Genomic DNA, 435 nt, shown 5'->3' on the forward strand with positions numbered 1-435 from the left:
TCCCCCACCACCACCACCTCCTCCCCCCCACCCCCCAACACACACACCACTGAAATCACATAGAACAACAACAAAAACAAACAACAACAAAAAATTAAAAAAATAAATGAAATAAAATAAACACTTCCACAAACACTTTAAAAAAAAAAAAACCCACAAAACTGGGTGGCGCTGTACTGTGGCAATGTGCTCTCACAGGGGAGTGCAGCCCGGGTTACACACAGAGAAATCGGTTCGGTCAAAAATCGGTTCGGTCAATGCAATGCAATACAGTACAACACAATGCAATGCAAAATCTGGGCTTAGCATGTTGCAACTCCTTTAACTCTCTCCATACGAACAGCGAAAGAGACGTCGTTAACAGCGTTTCACCCCAATTACCATCATTAAAAAAAAAAATTAAAAAAATAAAATAAAAAATTATTGCAAGCGGAA

This window comes from Babylonia areolata, chromosome 21 (assembly GCF_041734735.1).
Source record: "Babylonia areolata isolate BAREFJ2019XMU chromosome 21, ASM4173473v1, whole genome shotgun sequence".
Lineage (NCBI taxonomy): Eukaryota > Metazoa > Mollusca > Gastropoda > Neogastropoda > Buccinidae > Babylonia > Babylonia areolata.